The sequence below is a fragment of the Euprymna scolopes genome, chromosome 19 (genome assembly GCF_053919585.1).
Source record: "Euprymna scolopes isolate OS-2025 chromosome 19, ASM5391958v1, whole genome shotgun sequence".
Taxonomy (NCBI): Eukaryota; Metazoa; Mollusca; class Cephalopoda; order Sepiida; family Sepiolidae; genus Euprymna; species Euprymna scolopes.
Genome location: NC_136500.1, coordinates 55,551,883 through 55,572,829, shown reverse-complemented (window position 1 = coordinate 55,572,829; position 20,947 = coordinate 55,551,883). Strand labels below are relative to the sequence as shown.

At 33.2% G+C, this 20,947-nt stretch overlaps 1 protein-coding gene across 1 annotated transcript in view; it reads left to right on the top strand.

Annotated features, from left to right (window-relative positions):
* Positions 1–20,947, top strand: part of LOC145240131 (uncharacterized) — a 362,100-nt gene that overhangs the window by 228,749 nt on the left and 112,404 nt on the right. The window lies entirely within an intron of this gene.

The following is a 20,947-nucleotide window of genomic DNA, read 5'->3' as shown; positions in this document are numbered from 1 at the left end:
TATATATAAAAAGTGTAGCATAAAACATATGTGTATCAATTACTGGTTGTAACGGCAATAACAGCGAAATATAAACGACTAATAATAATAATAATTGAGGTGATTAGTCTAGGAAATAACAGCAATCGTATATATTAGCAAATAATTACTGACTGATTCTGAACGACAATGTTTAAAATCGACGTTACTTTATTATAGAGATAAACAATGCACGTGCTTTCGTGTTTTTGTGTCCCATTTTTCTTTATATAATAATAGGCCCACCCCCGTAATTAAACGTTGAAGTTCGTTATTCCTTGATGAACGGGAGAACAAATCGGCGGCTGTACATTCGTCATTTTTTTGCGGACTGTTATTGTCATCCTTATGGTAGTTGTTTCACCACAGTTTGTCCAAGTAATCATCTGACCTGCTTGGGTAGGATTAAAACCGCTATCTTCAGCAATGCTCACTGCGCCACAAAATCCAACCTTGACCTCACCCTTGTAGTTCGCCTTATCACTTACCAAATTATAGACGCACTGTCGTAGTTAAATGCTGGAGCCTGGAATTTTTCGATTAAACGAAAAAAAGAAATCGGTGACCATTCTGCATCATCAGCAAAACAAGTAGATTCATTTTTAACGGAAAAATCTTTAAATGTTAAGTTGAAATTTGTAAAATTAACAAAGAAAAACACTTATTTTACAGTTGACAATGGTTGTAGTAACATGGAGAGTACTACTTCGTTGGAGACTGGTTCGCCCACATTACAAAACGTTGTACTTAAATGCGCCTATTTGGAAAGAGAAATTTAGATAATGGTCTTGTTGCATTATAATAATCCTAAAGGCTCTGTTAAATAATCAATTAAATCTGATCACTCTCAAATTTTGATAAGTAGTTATGGAAAAAATTCAAACTATCTAAAATGTTGAACATAATGACAGGTCATGCTGAAGCTGTTAACTGAAGGTAATACAGCCAGTAAGTAATGCAATTTTTTTTCAGCATGGGTATTCTTGCCTCTTCCTTTCCCATGTAGAATTATACGCTTCTCTCTCATTCACACACTCTCTCTCTTCTCTCATTCTCTCTTTGACACACACACACACACGCACGCACACACACACACACACTTTTGACTGCGAGAGTGATGATCAGAATTAAGCAGTCTGCATGTTCTTCTCGCGCACGAGTGATATACGAGACAACTCTCGAATTTTTATATTTTTCGCCATTGAGAAAATAACTGTCATATTTTTATATACAAAATGGTTTTTCGCTCGTTTATTAAAATTGTTCACATTCCATATTTAGGTCGCAAATGTGTCCAGATAATTAATTCTCTGGGGGGAATTAATGACGTTGAAAACCCGTCAAATACATACCAAACGGGATTATTTCATTCATGAAAACAAATAAATGCTATGATCGTACACCATGGAAGCTGGTGATCATGCCAGGACAATATGCCTTTTGAGGTGGAGACAAAACTAGATTACGTCCCAAGGTAACGATAATGAAAAAATTGTTATATTGCTGATTTTTATTAATTTATGAAGTATTCTAGAATAAATAAATATATAAATATTGATAATACCCGTGATTAACTTCACTATGGTAGTTTGATTCTGAGGTTTGAAATCTTTGAAATTGAATATACTTTCCTTGGTAACGCAGGGGCACGGGACCTACTTATTCAAGAATAAATCATCCAGATGATGATGTATTTAATAATATTTGAGATATATATTCCATAAAGTAATGGTTAAATGAATAATCTCTTAAAGCAAGAAAGGGCTAATAATCGATCAATTATTGTCAATTCTAGAAATTTTAACTTCGAGATCCAAACAGTGAATATGATTTCTCTACATTAGAACATAAACTCGGCATTGCAAACATGTCTTGATTTGCTGTGTTATTTGGAACACATTAAAAATATTTTACCATTTTCATTTTTTTAATTATTTTTAACAAGATTCAATTATTCTAGATATATGTTTCTAATACTCACTATTCTTTCTTTCTGTCGCTTTTTCCTTCCTGGGAAAAATACTGCGAGGAATAAATCTGATTTAAAGTAAGTCCAAGAGCCGGTGATTGGTTTGGATGTCTGCGTAATTTACATGCAAGCAGCTACAATTTTCTTTAAAACGAAGTATAGATATTTCGGTGTCTGAATTGATTAATTTAAGCAAAACTAAGCGCGACGAAGTGGGTAATCCAGTTGAAAAGCAAATTAGAAAAACGAGACATTTACCTGGCAAAACTGAAGATTTTATTGATTAAACAGTTGATCAAGAAGTTAAAAGAGATCTATACTCATGCGCATATATAAATTGTTGCTAAACTGAAAGATTTGATTCCATGTCTCATCTGTTAGGTGTCTTCGCCGGATTATTGTCGCCATCAATCATATAGGGCAGTGCGAAGTTGTAACAAAAATTTAACGGTCTCTTCCAAAAATACGCTAAGGACTTGGATGTTTTTTCTTTCAAGGCATAATCTCCTTCTCTAAGAGGGAGGTAGTTTATTGAAGATTGTTTTCTTCTGATTCAATCAGTCTCGGCAGAGATGATTGGCCGACCCACAGGCTCATATCTTTTTTAGTGTGAGATGAATTAGCTAATGCGTATAAATGTATGTGCAGAGAGTACTGTTCCGATATTACACCTTTATCTTTTCTGTTCGCGGTCGGATAAGGCATCCTTCTCGACTGGAGTAATTTTCATTTTGGTTTCAATCTATTTTGGTCGGCTGAATTTTTACCACATTTAAAACCGAGCTCGTGTCTGAATCTGCCGATCCTGGATATGAACTTAAACTATATCCGATGGTGAGGCCAAAGCTTGCGAGTTTTGGGGAGTGTGGAGCCACCCTTTAATTGTCATTGCTCCCAGGTCCACTCTGATCTGGAGTGGTAGTACTTGTTTATTTCCCAACTATGGGTTAAACAAAAAACAACTTAAAAACATCACATATATTCTATTAAAATTTTTTTCTTCAAAATCTTTGGATTCAGCATTAAATAACCCGAAAAGGGTTTGTATGCCGTGAAACAAAAACAACCGAATCGTAAGAGGCAATTAAATAAGACTATTGCATTGTGACTATCAGAATCATGCTTCTGAGAGGCACCCTGGTTTGATAAATGAACAAAAGATTAACGTAAAGTCTTGGTACACTATAGATTTTATGTCTACTTTTTTTAAAACGTAGCCGTACAATAGGACTATGACGGAAATTGAGCAGCATCCTTTTTGTGAATATAGAGCGAATATTATAATTCTATTTATTAGTATCTGTATAAAGAAAACAGTAGGAAAATTGGCACGAGTAAAAAATAACATCCAATTAAAAAAAAATGTTTGTAACATTTTATTAATTACAAAACAGAGTAAGAAGAGTGTTATTTTCATCTTGTATGTCAAAAAATGACCTTTTACGAAAGAAGGTGAAGAAGTGGTAGATTAAAGAAGAAAAAAGATGTGGAATGGGGATGCATGTACTATGCTTTATTGACTATTCGTCTCTGCAAAGCTTTCTTTCTCTATCTCTACTTGTTTATATATATATATATATATATATATATATTTATATATATGGGAGCAAACAATTAATAAAACATGTTAAAAACACTTTGAAAAAGAGTTAACATATTTAATCTGAAAAGGAAACCCTTGATAAGTGGATAGTCCTTAATCCGTGGAGTTTTGAAGAAATACTTTCCTTCTCATCAGAGGGTAGGAATTAGCAAAATGCAGCATCGGATTTTGCATACAAAAGTATTTGATGAAATAACAAGTAAGTCAACGATCTTACTTGATAACAAAAAGTGGGTATATCGTGAAGAAAAAGGTGATTACACGTGAATGGATAGTCTGGTGAAAGGTAAATAATCCAATGACAGTATAATCTAAAAATATAACTCCAAGAAAGTTAACTGAGTTTCCATTTTCAAAGGTAAAATCCAAGGAAATCACGTAATTGGAAGATGGTCCAAAATAATCCAAAAGGCCGAAATCCATGGAATAATTCACAAATATGTACAAAGAAAAGAAAAGGGGAAAATTCCAATAATATTAATAAAAGAAAAATAAGATATGCTTTTCACACGACTGCCGAAACATAATAAGAAAGATCAGGAAAGAAGAAGAGGAAAAAATTATATATATATATATATATATATATATATATATATATATATATATATATATATATATATATATATAGTCATCCGTAGAATGACTGTTTCATTCTTTTACACTTCTTCAGTCTGGCTGGACTAGCACTCATCCCAAGCCGGGATAGAAGATGCAAATATCTATTTGATAGTCAGTTATCGCAAAAACTTGACCACTTTGCATGTTCCGTTAGTAGGTTTCACTTCTGTGCACTATATAAATATTGTCAACTTATGTATATGTACATTCTGAATATGAATATATATATATAATGTTATACATTTTATATATATATATATATATATATATATATATATATATACACGCACACATTTTCAGTTGGTTCTAGGCTCGCCTCGCATGCGAGAGGCTCGCCTCACAAATCCCAAGTTCGAATGTCTAAATAATTAGCCCAAAATGAAGGCAAAACTGTAGTCTTAGAGTTCTGGTTTGTTGGCTGTCACAACTCTTGTGAGCTGCGACATTGTATGGCTGTGGGAATATATATATATATATATATATATATATATATATATATATATATATATATAGATAGATAGATAGATAGATAGATAGATAGATAGATAGATGAGTGAAAAATAGAACAACGGAAGATCGAAAAGCTATTGTGTGGACTTTATCAAAAGAGAAAAGGCTAGTAGTGCTACATAAGAAAAACTATTGTTCGGGCGAATATATATAACATTTTAACACGGTTCATTTATTTAATAAAATTAAACAAACATTTAGTTGGGGGGATAGCGTTGACTCTTTGTACGAAGGTATTTCGAAGCCTGATGCTTCTCATCAGAAGAGTAGAGAAGATGCTAGGTAACATAATGGGGATGCGACGTCTAGCGTGGGATTTATCAGGAACGGAATAAATCAATGAAAATATTGATATTATTAGGGGGAATTATATCCAATTCTAAGATAAAGGAGGAGCTTATTATATAGCGTGCTATGTAAAAAAGGGTTTCTATCATAGTCTTCAATAATGTAGGTATTTTATAGGTTAAGGTTTAAGGGAAGGTGTAGAGGTGGATGGGTGGTGATCCTATTTTATAGAATTTGTACATGGTTTTTTATCGATAGATGCAACCAAGATGACAACAGCATTTCTGGCGAAATATTATGATGAATTAAGTAGGATTGAACAAAAGCAATGGTCATCACAACATTACTTATAAGAAGACCATGGTTATTGTGTTATGTTATGGTTATAAATGAAAGTTGTTGACTGAAATACATAGGGCGTCGTGTACTACAGTTTTTATTTAGTGATGCAAGGGAAGACCGGAGGTGAGTTAAAGGAGTAAGTTATGAGGTGGGTACGGGTAGGTAGTTTTAAGGCTATAATAATAAATTTTAAAAGATGATATATATTAGATATTATGCAGTGATTACCCTAGGGTTGCCCTGTTATTAGGTGTACATAGAGGTGGGTTGAAGTGTAAGGCAGAGGTATAAATATAGGAGAGCAAAGTTGATGGAGGTGGATGAAGAGACAAAAATAATTAGGATGTGGACGAATGGCGTGGTGGGATAATAGGGGAATAATATACTACTACTACTACTACTACTACTGGTGCCACTACTACTACTACTAATAATAATAATAATAATTATTATTATTATTATTATTATTATTATTATTATTATTATAAAATTAGATAAATAAAATTAAGGGGCAAACAAATAAAAGAATAAAAGTAAAAAATAGAGAAATAAAAAAATTAAGAATAAAATAAAATGATAAAAATGAAGGACTAGGGCACATGTATACAAAAGTGAGGCACAAAAGTATAGTGTATGTATGGGTTTAGCCAGCAGAGCAGAGAATTCGGAAGATACAACTCTCTAGGTCAGGAGACTGTCTGCAGATGTTAATATTATAGCCCTGAATTTCCTAGATTCATGGACCAGAGACATAAGTTATTTATGAACAAGCAAGATATAAACAACATACTACGAGGCTCGTGATTAACTAAAAATGAGTACTAATAACAGGGGTGTGGAGGTTCAGTGTTATTAATGGTAATGATACAGGGTTGCAAATTCAAAGTGAGAGCTCATCTTATCAAGAGATATGGAGGAAGCAGACATTAGCTCATTCCTAAAAACCCGATGAAAAGATTGGGGATTCGGATAATTCCAAGGTTAGATCTGGTGTTTCCGCGTTTGTGGTGTGTTTTTCCTTATTATATGATGCCGTAGGTGTTCCTTGGTTTGGTGTTGATGAATTGTATTCTTGATTCGTCCTTGGCGTATGTGGAAAAACGACAGGTTTGACGTAGCAGAATCCAGGCGAGGTGAAAAATCGAGTCGAATTAAGCCGCTCGAAATGAGTTCAGATGTTTTCAACGGGAATGAAGGTCAGTATATCTGGTGAGTAGTAGAGACGAACTAACTGGGTTAAAGCGAGGTTGAGGATAGGCGCTAAGGTTGCGTGCGGAAGTGGGTTGTTGGACATTAGTAAGGAGTTTTAGACAAGATATGTTGGGTGTGGGGGTATGCGTGATGGGATGTTAGTTAAGATGGAGATGGAAATCAATTGCAATTGTCGCTGAATATTTTAGTGAATTTAAATATAAATATTTCTGGTTTGAATGGGTTATGAGTATGTATTCTAATTGCATGAGTTTATATAAGCTTAAGTATATAGTGTGGAGATATTTTAAATTAGTTCCATTTGTTGGGGTTTTAAAGTGAAGGGAACGGTGAGGGCCCTAGGATTCATATTTTTTGTTTGAGAGTTGAAGTTTGGGGAATCGGGAGAGGGATTTAAGTTACATTTTTATTAATATTTGACTTTAAATTTATGAGGGCACGGTCTTGGTATAACTAGCACAAATCACTTATTGGGGTGCGATTTAATATGTGATGTTACAATTTGGACGTGGCAAATTGAAATTTAGTTAGAGATAATAGTTTGAAAGATTACAAACAAAATAGTTGTAGCGTTAATTCGATCTTGCAAGTGGGTTTGATGTTGTAAGGTTATATTTGTGTTTTCTATTAAGAGAGTGTACTAATAATATATATTTAACAATTAAAGCCTTTGTGTCGGGAGCAGCGGAAAAAATGGTGGGTATTAGTCGTCTGCTAGGGCGAAGGATATGCAAGAGGGGGTTTTAGGTTTCTGCGTGGGTAGCTTTAGAGTTAATAGATATTAGTCATTGTCTGGCAGGGATTTTTCGGCGAAGTTTTTTTAATTTCCGTATTTGAATTTTCTTTTGTGCCTGGAACTGCAAATTATCTCCGGTTTAGATTTGAGAGTGTATAATTTATTCGGTGCCATAATTATCTCGGTCGCTTTTGCGTTGCAAAGCAGGCAGTATTTAGAGCCTGGGCTGTGCAGTTTATATTTTCTTAATATGTTCTATTTTAATGAGAAGTTTATGTTTTCTTTCAAGTTTCTTACTAGAGTGAATAGGGTTGCTTTAGTCTTAGGGGTCTCTCTATAAAACGATTTCAAGTGGTTCGAAATTCTAGTTTTTATCGGGAAAGAAGATAACCCTATGTACGTGTGTATTCTGGGGTTTGATTGTAGTGTATTGAGGGTTTTTTTCGTTTATGGGGGATTAAGTAAGTTTAGATGTAAGTTTAGATTATTTATTGAGTTATGCGTATATACTATACTGGTTCTACGGTTCTATAACTACCCACCCATACCAACCTCATAACTTACTCCTTTAACTCACCTCCGGTCTTCCCCTGCATCACTAAATAAAAACTGTAGTACACGACGCCCTATGTAATTCAGTCAACAACTTTCATTTATACTCATAACACAATAACTATAATCTTCTTATAAGTAATGCTGTGATGACCGTTACGTTTGTTCAATCCTACTTAATTCATCATCATGATATTTCGCCTGAAATTATACACCGTCTCAATGTGCTGTTGTCATATCGGTTGCATCTGTCGATAAAAAAAACTATATGGATACTATACATCTTACATACGGATAAAATAAGACCACCGCCCATCCACCCCTATACAATCCCTTGAGTCTTAAAACATAAACTACCTACATTATTTAAGACCATGATAGAAACCTTTATACACCTTTTTACATTACACTTTATATAATACGCTTCTTCTTTATCTTAGAATTCGATATAATTCCCTCTATTAATATTTTCATGAATTTATTTCGTTCCTTATGAATCCCACGCTAGCCGTCGCATCCCCAATATGTTACCTAGCATCTTCTTTGCTCTTCTAATGAGAAGCATTAGGTTTCGAAATACCTTGGTATAAAAAGTCCACTCTATCCCCGAACTAAATGTTTGTATGTCTTTTTTAATAAATGAACCATTCAATATTCACCAATATATAGTGTTTGTGACTTTATTTGCCATTCTTATTGTTTTCCTATCTAAGCTCCAATGAAATTTCTTGAGCTTTATATTATCCCGATAAGTCTCTCCTTATAGAATTGAATTTACTCTATTCCCCTAACTCTGTAAGCTATATATATATATATCTATATATATATATATATATATATATATATATATATATATATATATATACTATCTATCTCTCTATTTAAATAAATATTTTCCCCTCTGAGTTTGACCTTAATAGGATTGAAATTCTAGACATTTTATGCAGATGTACTATTCACAAACTGCATCACGCTATCTGAGGTGTGTTATAGGCATATTACCTATCCACTACCTCGCTGATCGGAGCTTCCTATATTTTATCTGGTGAGAATTCACTACCAAAACCGGTTACGTTCAATGGAAGTAGTAAAGTCTTCTCTCTCTAATAAATTCATATTCCCATCGCCACTCATTTACACCGTCTGGTACCGTTCACAGGAGACAATTACGGACGAACACCGGGTTGGGTTTTCATAAAAAGCACTGGGCTGCAATTTAGGTGAAACGCACTACGCTTACTTTTACGTTGGTTAAAAATAAAAAACAAAAACAAAAAACTTTACATTTTCTTTCATTTAAATAAACATTATCATACTTCAATTCCGTTTTATTTCGCGTTCTTCGGTATTATAACATAGTTTCTTTTGATTTTTTATTGTATTTTTGGGATGTTTTCATGTATCGTTTCTCCGTTTTTCGTTTTGCTGATCTTTCCATTTCTCAAATTTATTCGTTCTCTCTTTCCGTGTTTCCTCTTTTTTCGTCAAGTTTAACATCGTTTCTTTACATTTTTATTTATATCTTTATTTATTTATTTATTTTTACTATCTTCTTTTTCTGTTTTCACGATCTTTCCATTTTGTTTATTTATTTCTTCTCGCTTTTCGTTTTTCTTCTTCCTTCGGCAAGTTTAACATCGTTTCTTTCTTTGTAAAACAGCCGGGTTCTGTCAAATCTCTCTTTTTCTTATAAACATACTAAATCATTTCCGTTGCATTTCGCTTTGTTCGATGCCTTTTTCTCTATTTTCATCGTTTATTTCTTTTTTTTTTCTTCTTTTTTCAGTATTTTCCTTAAAGGCAGCACTAGGAACCCATGTTTTCATTCTTCTTCCTTTTTCTTCTTCTTTTTTTAGGGGGGGGAGTGGAAACGTTCGTCTTACGTCTGTATAAGACAAAATATGTTTTGGGGTAGATTTCGGAGTGCTAAAACCGCGGTTATGGGGATTCGTCCATTACATAAAATCGAGCCACAGCAACGCGTGCCAGGGTACAGCTAGTATATAATAAAATAAATGCTGAAGTTAAAGAAAGAATAAATTCATTTTTACGGGGACACTTATTGGCATAATGCAAAGCTCAACTTAATTCTATTGGACCTTTTTAGAAGTAAACGAGAAAGGAAAATGAGGGGATAAATCCATATATTAATATATTTAGATGTATTCATTTATTCAGCAAGGGTAAACATTCATTTACTATGTTAGGTAAGTGAGGACTCTTATGCCATGGCATTTCGAAGCCTAATGCTTCTCATCAGTAGAGTGGTGAAGATGCCAAGTAACATGATAGGGATGTGACGTCTAGCGATAGTTTTATTAGGAGTGGAATTGATTGTTAAGGCTGTTTGGGGGCGCTTCAAGTGGTTCCTGGGATGTAGGCGGAGTGTAGTTTACATTATTTAATGGGCGTATGTATATAGCATATTTGTCTAGTAGGTTTAATTATGTGGACAGTGTTTGTGTGTGTGCGTGTGTAAATTCTTTGGGGGGGACATGGGGTAGATTGGTTGAAAGAGTTGTTCAATTAAACCTATGCGCATATGTGTAGTAGGGGTGGGGGGAGTTATATCAAATAGGTGTTTTTATGCTATGTGTGTATATGTTTATGGGGGTGTCTTAGATAATAAATATGCTAAAACGAAATGTAGGTTATTATGAGTGGTAGTGGGAGGATTAATGTTAGGGGTTGAATTATAGGGGGTGCATAGTATTACGGTTTAATAGAGTAATCTAAGTGATAAACAGAAGCTGGAGTAGGGGTAACAATGCCAAAGGATGGAATACTGTTGCCATATCTGGGCAGGAGCTGCTAAAAACAGCCTACCATGCCTTGACAGAGTACAAAATAGACTTCGTGGCTTAGTGGGGGATGCCCTTTTCTCTACCCTGCAACCTCTCTCCCACAGAAGAGACGTTGCGAGCCTATCCTTGTTTTATCGTTATTTCCATGGCAGGTGCTCGTCTGAACTCCAATCTCTGGTCCCCCCTCGCCAATCTTTCACGAAAAACACCCGTCTAGCTGAATCCACTGTGAAAAATTTCCCCCACTCTATATCCGTACCTAAATCAAAACGCGGATTCCATGAACAAAGCTTCTTTCTTAGAACTGCACGCCTGTGGAACTCTGTTCCATCTGCCTGCTTTCCACCGGACTACAACTTGGATGTGTTCAAGTCCAACGTTAACAAATTCCTAATGAACCGTCCCCTTAAGTAAACACTTCATCAAATCTCCACACTAACGTAATGTACTTGCAATAACCCTTATCCCTGAGTGACTTCCGGACCTTGATAAGTGGTGATTACTGTGTAAAAAAAAGAAAAAAAGGGGTATAAGGAAGATTATTGTAGACATCAGGTGATTATAGAGTAATAATAATGTAATAATAATAGTAGTTATTAAATATAGTAGTGTCAAAAATAAAATATGGGAAAAAAGTGGATGTAAACAGGGCAGAATTCTAGGGGTTTAACGAGTCAAGTTGCAGAAAGAAATAAGTGAAAATAAATGAAAGCAATAAAAAGATATAAAATCAAATGAAAGTTCGATAGACAGGAAGACATCTAGTGAGGGAAAAGGTGGAAGTGTGATGTTAAGCCTTTTAAATGAGTTCTAGGCTTGAACGCAAAACAAATGGTGAAATAATTTTAGACAGACCAAAGCAGGCGAATACAAATTCTTTTGTTGGGAGATAAATTCTTTATCCAATTTAAATATTGGTTCAGAACCAATATTGAAATTGGATGAACAATTTAGTTTCTTCCTGCGTAATCCTTATGAATTATCCGTGTAGCTGTTTCTCTTCTCCTTTTTCTCTCCTCGTTTATTCCTCTTCTCGTTTCCTATTTTGTTTGTTACTTCCGTGTCTCTTGCTGCAGTAATTATGCTTTCGGTATTCTGCATCATGTGTTTTTCTAATTCCAGCACTACCAGGTATTTGTAGTTATCATGTTCACCTAGTGCCCTTATATCTGTTTGATATGGGCAGTACTAAATCTTCTGTTATTTCTAGTTTCCCCTTCCTCGTGGTCAGCAGTGGTCAGCAGTGCGCATTTTCTATAGGGAATTCTAATCGGATATACTAGTTAAAGATTCTGGTTTTGTTTATTAACGTCTTTAGTTTTTGTTTTTTTTGTTTTTGTTTTTGTAAACAGTTTCAGGGCACTCATGTTCATTGTTCATGGTTCATTCTTAATTATTATTATTATTACTATTATTATTATTATTATTATTATTATTATTATTATTATTATTATTTCATTTCGACGATGTTCCTTTTTGCATTCTTTATATCGTTGAATGCCAACCACTCTCCAATATCCATCGCCTGTTTTTTTTCCAAATTGTCACCTATTTGGTATCAATTACGCTTAATTGAGGTGATTTTACAAGATATATCGTCTATAAACGAATATATTTATATCATAGATCATTAAATGAGCTATAAATAGAAACTCTGTATATAAACTTCCGATCTGAGGCTAGAGTTATGAAATGTAGATGTTTTATCGACAGGGTAGATAATCCAATAATTTAATGAGCTGTTTTCTGGAATCATGTCTCGTTTTGTTATATTTCTCTATGCTTGTATTTCAGAATTTGAGAAAAACATTTCTCAAATATTTTCGAATCATTACTGCCAGGAGTGATTCTACTTTTGTATTAATGCTTTATTTTTCCACGACTTCATATTTGATTTCATTATTTTATCGATTATTTCTTAAGAGCAACAAACGTTTTCTTTTCCATTATTCCCTTATAAGTGATCTATGACGGACTCTAATCTTGGGTCGTAAGGCACCAAATGTGATACACTCGTGCCGTGATAGCTAATGTCCTGGGCTCGTCTCTAATTCACTGATACAGAGATGAAGTTATTGAATGTAGTCCGATACGACAGCGATTATATGTATTTTGACGAATAGCTGTGTCAGTAGATCTATGCTTAAAATGTCTGACGAGTCACAAAATGTTATTGACATAGTATGCGAGAAAATGTAAAATACTCAACTAAATAGAACATAAATATTTTGAAAAATGAACATATGGCATTACTAAAAGAACAGAACTGCCCCCAGAAAAAAAAAAACTATACAAATAAAGTAACTTATGAAATCTTCAACAACGATATTATATCAATGCATTAAACTTTTCTCACAAAGATCAGATATATCAGAATTTTCAGGAATTGGTTCTACCTTCATTTTCATCCCAAAATAAATTAAACAAAATATGTTTAAACTCCTGGCGTAGCCGTTATCTAAAATACATAATGGTCCGTTAAATAGTTTAGGAATGAAATCTGTAACAAAAATACATAGATATATTAATATGCATCGTTTTATATACCCAGAATCATAAATTAAATCAGAAAACCTCAGGGACTAACATTAAACTACAGGTATTGCAAATCTATATAAAACGCAATGTCTGTATGTTTGTGTTTGCGTGTGTGTTCCCTATAGAGAGAAATGTTAGAGTATCTACATAGTTCCTCGTCTAATCCCTGGCAACATTGAGTCTTTTCGACGTATTTATATAGTTGGTTCTTCCAGAAAGTAATTTTATGTTTATGTTTTCTAGAATATTGCGTAAGTAAAATACAAGGAAAACATGTTACGTTATAAGTGTTTTTTTAGGGTTTATTTTTACATTTTTACCCCAAACAAGGCAGATTGCCACTTTAATTTAATACATAATGTAGCTTATGTCCACTTTAGGGACATAAGCTATAGGGGTATTATGTGGGGAGTTGGGCAGCAAGATGTCGTTCACGTTACACTTGAACTTCTCCATGTCAGTATAGTTGGGGAAGCAGGAACCCGAAAGAGAATTCCGAAGTCTAACGGTTCTGGGGAAGAAACTAATGGAGTAGAAGGCTCCCTTACATCTAGGGATCTCAACTGTGGAGGGGTGGGATTTTGCTGCTTGTCGGGCTTGTCGGATTTCTCGGGGGTATTTACGTCGAGGGGGTACAAGTGCTTGCAGTTCGTCGGATCATTCACCATAAAAGTACTTTTAGAACAGGCAGAGGGATGCTACATTGCGTCGATGGGGCAGAGGCTGAAGCTTCAGGACCTATCAGGTTGGCGACTCTCTTTTAAACCTTGTCTAGGAGCAAGATACTAGTAGCAGATGCACCAGCCGACAATATGACAACAATACGCCATACATGGGCGAATGATGGCCTTATAGAGGTATAGGATACTTTCCGGCGTTAGTAGCTTTCTAGCACGGTAGAGAGAACCTACCTTCTTCGCTGCGGTCCTGGCAATGTTCTCAATGTAATTGTTGCAACTCATGTTTCCTGTTAACTTTACACGCGATACTAATCCCCTGATATTATTTTTTAAATAACTGTGTGTTCGTTGGGGGGGGGGATTTCGCCGGAAGAAATGATATACAATAATGCTGTTGGGTTTAGGAGTAAATATTAAGAAGCGAATCAAAATAAAGGTCACTTTCTTTTGGAAGGTTTATTTGGGAGAGAAAGAGTTAAGTCGGGGAAAATAGTTAAAAGTTTGAAAGGAGACGAAATGAAATCATACGTTCTTGGAAACAGGGAGAAGAGGTTGGCCTTATATTGGATGCCGGAAAAAGATTAGCATATGAAGGTTTAGCGTATTTAGTTATAACGTGCAATAATATGCCTATGAAATTAAATATATAATAATGTACATGTGAAAAAGATGTTACTTTATTACATACGCACCCTGCCCCCCCCACATATATATATATATATATATATATATATATATATATATATATATATATATACATGTATAAATATATAATTCAAACAGGGTTTTGTTAGAACTGTTTAACGCTTCACCGATCACAAATTTTTCGACTAAATTTCAAACAATTATTACAGTTTGTAGATTAATCTCTCAGCTATATTGTGAAAAAAATTTTTTCGTTCAGTAAAACAAAAGTTATGATGAATTTACTGGTGTTCAACATCGTAAAAAAAGGAGGTGAGCGACGTTTTTTATGACTGGTTTCCATAGCAACTACGTCGCTTCAGCGACTGGTGTTGCTACTAATTCACTGCTGTCGCGAAAAAGAGCAGTAACATGTGAAACAGACAGAATGAAAAAATGAAATGGTGATAATTGGGGAATTTTATTGAAGCAGACGAGTGCCGTACATTGTTATTACATATGTGTATGTTATGTTTATGGGGGCCCAAAAATAAGACTGAAATTAAACAAAGAACAAGTGAACTTTTTGGAAGCCTGAAAAATCATGGATTAAAATAGAAAAATGCGAGCATGAAAAGTAATATGGTTAAGCTTAAACATGGAAAAGTAAAAGACTTGTTAAAACTGGAAAAGATAGGGACAAGATATTCTAGAAAAATATAATAAATTTATTACTTAAAATATTGCAGCATTAATTTTTTTTTTTTAATTTCAATTTAACATTATATTATCAATTTTTAATGCAATATTTTAAGTTATAAATGTATTATATTTTTTTTACTGAAATATCTTGTCCTTTTCTTTTCCTGTTTTAACAACTAGTCCTTTACCTTCCACGTTTAAACTTAACCATATGACTTTCCATGCTCGTTTTTTCCTATTGTAATATATATATATATATATATATATATATATATATATATATATATATATATATATATATATATATATATATATATACTTAATGTTTTTTGGGAAAGAATTCCAACAAAGTGCTCGATTACAAAGAAAAAAACTTTTTTCGATATAAGAGCTTAATATTTATTTATTTAAATGTACAGAAGGTCAGAAAACACAAGGAGAGAGAGACAGAGACAGAGAGAGAGAGAGAGAGAGAGAGAGAGAGAGAGAGAAACATAAGACATCAGTCCAGACCAATGAACCAGTAATAAAAATTGAACATACGAAAGAAAAGTAGAATCATATTTCCACATCTCGGAAACATTTCAAATGAACTACGAAAATGTTATTTTACATTTTTAACACATCTTGAATATATTCTAAACATTTTAAATACTTTCTGAAGAGGACGCTTCACAGAACGTCCGAAACGCGATTTAAAAACATTATTACAATGATCTAAACATAATTTTCAATGAAAAACCAAAACACGGAATAATAAAATAATGTTAAGGAATACACATTGTTGGTGACCACCCCCTTATTTAAATATATATATATATATATATATATATATATATATATATATATATATATATATATATATATAAATCTATTTTGATTTGTACTTTCCTCGAATATTTTCCCCCAACTAGTTTCTGTTTATATCTCTTATCAACCATATTCCATTGAAACATTCCATTGAAAAAATCATCACTGAATTGATAAAAAGAAATAAAATATGCATCATGTTTCTTTTAATATTCAACAAACTTTACAAATATATCGACAGCCGCCTTTCATTTCCAACGCATTGCAAAGAAATTGCACTGAAGGTATTTGCTGTTTTATTTTAGAATTTCTGTAGGTTTTTAAAAAAAAATTAGCATGCATATACAGTCTATAGAAAAGAAGAACTTGATTGACTACGGAAAAAAAACTTGAATACCTACTAGACGCAGACATGATCATTAAGTGTCAAAGGCCTCTCTATACAGGGCAACCTGGCATGAGGATACTTTCCTCTACAAGTAAACTCTAACTAAATATTATTAAAAATCACATGTATTGTTTTAAAAATATAATTATCCACTAACACGTGTTTCCCCGTCTACGACTCATCAAGTGACTTAATCTAGCGAGATTCAGCCACTCTTATGAGTTGTAAATGACAAAACACGTGTTACTGGATAATTATATTTTTTTAATTTTTTGCCGCATACCGATTAAAAAGCTTTCTCTGGGTCTGAATGCCATTTATGTAAAATTTAAAATGTTGGGATCAATGGTGGCTGAGTTATAACGTAGAGACCGCAAGGTTTTTTTTTAATTTGACACTAATATTGAGCCCTTAACATATATTTTTGGGCTGAAATCAAATTAAAAAGGTTAATTCATGTCCAAATAACCTACATCTAAAATTTAAAGTATTTAGACCCAAAATTGACGGAGGGATTTGATAGAGTTTTCAAAGGTCCAATCGTTGAATATATTTATTGTTTTAGGCTAAAATCAAACTAAAAAGTTTGACCAATGTCCAAGTAACCTACATCTAAAATTTAAAGTGTTTAGAGTCAGTTTGGTAGTTTGGTAGAGTTTTCAAAGTTCAAATCGTTGGATTTTGACCCCTTTACAACGAAATTTCTGGCCGAAAACCGATTAAAAAGATTTTCCCAAAACTCAATATCCCTTATGTTAAATCTCGAGTTTGTAGACTGAAATTGACAGTAGTTTGGTAGGGAAATGTACACACATAGACACACATAGACACACACACACACACACACACGCACACGCACGCAATTTCACTTATCTATATATATAAAAATGTAATTTTTGGTTCGTTCAAAGTCTATAGAACCATATTTCTACATTACCAATTTAATTGAAATTTTCAGAAAATCTATTTTTAAAGTCAAAGAATGTTTGCATGTTATTAAAATAATTTAACATTGCGAATTATAAAAATATTAAATTATAAATGAAAATATTTTTCGTAACTACGAGATTGTCCCCATTTCATTTCCGGTAGAAATAAGCCTTTTACTTATTGAGATAAGTATTATTTGTATTAATTTTTATGATACTCATGCAGAGAGTGATCCGTGCTGAAATAATAACGTTATTATTTAAAAAGCCATTCTTAACATGGAGAGGGGGTGTTTTTACCTATTCTGTACTTTAACCTTACAATTGAATAAAAAAACATATCGTAAAACTTTAATTAACCGTGGAAATACGATTTAAAAAATAGCGCGGATCACTCTCTGCATTTTTTTCCTTTTATTATTCTTAAAGAGTAAAACTTTTCTTATTCATGAAACGTAAATAAATAAATGTTTGTACACGTGACAAATTATCAATAAACGGTTTAGTTACTTTTTTTTAAATTATTTATGAAACGAGTTAACGTAAATAATCTTTGTAAAAGTAAGTGCGAAAGTGCCTTAGTTCTACTCCCATGCGTAATTTCTATACTTATAGGTTTTATGAATTTTTTTTTCACTGGATTATTATTAATTGGACACTAATTAAACAGATTATTAACAAAAAAAAAATTAAAAAAGAAATCATTATTCCGACATTTGAAAGTGGTGCTCACTTTTTAGTTACAACGTTCTGATACATCAGTCACCCATTTTGTAACCAATAAAAACGCGGTATATCAAAACCATAGAAAGTAAAAATAATATGAGTCTGTACCGCATTTGTAAGTCAAAAATATATTTGTTTCTCAAAGGAAAAAAAATAGATTGAACATGACTTTTTTATTGTTTTTATGAAAATAAAGTTTCGAGTTTTTTAATTTTTTTTTTTTTACTTATTTAGTTAAAAGTCAGTTTGTGGGTGTTTTTTTGTTTTGTTTTTTTAAATAATTTGTTTTTATGAAAGGTGAGGGGTTTTTTTTTCAAAACTTTTGTTGTTTTTTAAATTTTTTTAAGTATTATAAATTTCACTAACATGCTGGAGAAATGTTGGTGCTAATGCAGAGAGTGATCCGCGCTATTTTTTAAATCGTATTTCCACGTTTAATTAAAGTTTTATGATATTTTTTTATTCAATTGTAAGGTTAAAGTACAGAATAGGTACAAAACACCCTCTCCTCCCCATGTTAAGAATGGCTTTTAAAATAATAACATTATTATTTCAGCACGGATCACTCTCTGCATGAGTACCGAAATGTTTAATAATTTGGTATTTTTTAGATTAGGTCCACCTCCACAATTTTCCTTTAAATGACGACATTTATAGATTTTCGAGTATGCTGAATACGGAAATCGCATTGAAATTTTGCCGAAATCAGTAGTTATCAAGATCTAAAAAGTTATATTATGCATTGTATTCTTTGGCGGCCATCTTTTTACGCGCGCACGCGCCATAAACAAATGCACGCGCGTAAAAAGATGGCCGCCAAAGATTACAATGCATAATACAACTTTTTATATCTTGATAACTACTTATTTCTGCAAAATTTCAATGCGATTTTCGTATTCAGCATAGTCGAAAACCATTACAAGTCGTCATTTAAAAGAAAATTGAGGAGGTGGACCTAATCTAAAAATTTCCCAATAACTTTCCATCCCGTACGCCTCCCGATACATTGCTTCGTCAACATGCGACCATTTTATATCTCCCGAAGACACTTCCGTATTTCGACCAAAAAAAAAAAATGGGTGACCGATTTACCAGAACGTGGTAACTAAAAAGTGAGTACCCCTTTCAAATGTTGAAATAATTTTTTTTTCAATTTTTTTTCATAATCTGGTTAGTGTTCAATCAATAATAATCCAGTGAAAAAATTTCAAAAAACCTATCAGTATAGAAATTCGCATGGGGGTGATGGTTGTATAACTCCGCCACGTAAGTAAATAAATAAAAAATGTTACGTGCACATGCGTTAGCCTTGACTAGGGGGGGGGGAATAAGGGAACGACCATTAAATAATTCTGCGGATCGCCATGGAAATCAACGCCCAATGAGTACCAAAATAGTTTTCATGATATTAAGAATTTTTTTTTCGAAAAGTGGGTGATCACTTTTCCATGTAAATTTAACTTAAAATGAGCACCCACTCTCTGGCCACTCGGGGAAGGGGCATTTATTTTCGTGTTTATTGGCTTAAAGCTTTTTTGACAAGGCAGTTTGGTACGCGAGTGCATATTTAACAGTTTTCGTTTATGCTCACGCGTAACATAAACAAAGGCTACGTCTGTGAAATGGAAAATAGTCCCAGCGTTCAGGGGTTATTACCATGCAAAAGAAATCAAACAAAAAACTTTTTAGCCAAGAAACGCACAGAAAAAAGAAAAAAAAAACATAGCATCCATTTTTTTTTCTATCGTATTCATTTGCTGTTTTTATTGAAAACTATTTTCCCCCGGATTTTTTATATAATTTTCCATTAAGGGCCGTGCGTCTCGCGTTCGTATATAACAATTTTTTTTTTTTTTGTAGACTTCGGTGTGCTAAAAACGAATCTGCAAACCGTTTCCGTTGCAAAAAAAATAGTTTTTATGGTATGAAGAAATTACTTTTTCGAAAAGTGAGCGATCACTTTTCCATGTAAATTTAACTTAAAATGAGCACCCACTTTCTAGCCACCTGAGAGAGGAGGGATTTTTCCCCATGTTTATTGGCTAAACAGCTTTCGTTTATGCTCACGCATAGCGTAAACGAAGGCTACGGCTGTGAAATGGAAAATAGTCCCAGAGTTCAGGGGTTATTGCCAAGCAAAAGAAATCAAACAAAAAACTTTTTAGCCAAGAAACACACAGAAAAATGCCCCTCTCTCGGGTGGCCAGAAAGTGGGTGCTCATTCTAACTTAAATTTACATTGAAAAGTGATCACCCACTTTTCGAAAAAGTAATTTCATGAATATCATGAAAACTTTCTTTTTGCTACGGAAACGGTTTGCAGATTCGTTTTTAGCACACCAAAATCTACAATAAAATATTTCGTTATATACGAACGTGAAACGGGCCTTAAAGTAAAATAATACCGGATTTTTTGGAGCAGATTTGCCGTTTAGTTGTACAAATATCCTCAAACCAGGTAATCACTAAAAGGGACTTTTAAAAGTCGTCACCTGTATCGAGCAAAAGTTTAAAACCACCGATTATATGCCAGCCTACGTCATGATAACATATATTGAGTGAGTTCCTAACATTATTTTGTATAGTTTTTTAGTTTAAACTCATTTTCCCAAAATTTCCCCAAACTTAACGTGTTCGATATAGTCTGCCGCCATTTGTATTTTTCAGATATACCGATAAACATTGAATGTTTTTGAACCGATTATACATTACATAAAAACACTAAAATCTTATCCAGTTAGGTAGAACATTTACTTTTCTTGCCTTTGATAACATTTATTTGTAATATATTTATTTTTTGACAACTTTTTTGTATCTGTGTTTAGTAATATGAACCCTTTTCATTTAATGTAACGTTTAGTCGGCTTGAAAAACAGTATTTATCGGTGTATTTGAAAG